A 1,450-nucleotide genomic window follows, 5' to 3' on the forward strand; every position below is an offset into this window, starting at 1 on the left:
GATGCTTCCTTTTCTTTAGAGAGTATGATGGGTGAACAAAAAAACAGGGATTTATTTTTCATCTAATTAACATGTTAACAATTATGGTACTTCTATTTCTTACAAATTTGTTAACTTGTCAACACATCAGTCATTGAATTCAGAACATTTTATCTTTTGATACAAGATTCTGTCTTCTGGATTTGTAGTAATTACTACAAATCCCTTCAACTGAAGGCTATAAAAAACATACAATTTCATCTTCAGAGGAAGCTTCTCCACGGATCTTGACTCTGTGAAATCATAAGCAATTGACTCCATGATATCTGCAGATGGGTGTGTTTAAAAGATGAGACTGAAAAATCAAGCAGAAGAAAGCCACAAAAATGTTAAGGTAATAGTATCTATTACTAGTCTAAATTAATAAAATAAATTGTACTTAAATTTTATTTCTTGTTTACATCAGGCATTTTTTTCTGTTTGAATTTTCAATATGCAATACAAGCACGTCTCTTAAAGAATGTTCGTTAGTCACTAAGTCATGTCCAACTCTTTGCAACCCCGTGGACTGCAGCCCACCAGGCTCCACTGTCCCTGGGGATTCTCCAGGCAAGAATACTGGAGTGGGTTGCCATGTCCTCCTCTAGGGGATCTTCCCCACCCAGGAATTGAACCCAGGTCTCCCTCATTGCAGGCAGATTCTTTAGCAACTGAGCCACTGGGGAAGCCTGAAACCCAGGGAAACCAGGGGAGCCCATTATTCTCAAAGAGTGGGTATCAGTAAAACATGACAAGTATCAGGCCATGTGAGAACATGATTTACACATCAGCTTTCAGTCTATACAAAGATATTATTTCATTAGTAAATATGATTTAGTCCCATAGTTATCTGATTTATAAAATTCTAGTACAAATCCTTCCAAGGAATGGTGTTGATAATGGGTGACAAAATGACTTCACAGGGATCAGTTCTAAGGATAATAGAAAAAATAAGTGAAGAAAGTATTAGAGAAGTCATCTGTATATAAAATTAATATATTCCAAAGGCAGACAGTTAACCCAAATGACAATGATGAATAGCTTACCTGATGTTGCATAATGTCATCTGTAATCCTATACAAAGAAGAATTTGTTTTTCTTTTGCTATGTTTTAACTTTATGACTACCCAAGAAAAGGGAAAGTTCATATATAATCTTATAAGAATAACTAATAAATGGGATGAGGAAGAATCACCAATTATGCCCCCAAGTGCCCCTTAGAACTTTCCAGTTTCCCATTTTTAAATATTTTAACTATTGAACTCATTCATATTAGATTCTATATAGAGAAATCATATTATCTCTGTAATCTATAAAGCATAAGCATTCATTGAAAGTTTTTATTATAAAAAGTTTTTGTTTATTAAAAGTTGTCAAAAAGTTTGACTGTCATTTCAAGATAACAGGTTGTAACTGGTGATACACAGACAAT

Source organism: Muntiacus reevesi, chromosome 21 (genome assembly GCF_963930625.1).
Source record: "Muntiacus reevesi chromosome 21, mMunRee1.1, whole genome shotgun sequence".
NCBI classification, from domain to species: Eukaryota; Metazoa; Chordata; class Mammalia; order Artiodactyla; family Cervidae; genus Muntiacus; species Muntiacus reevesi.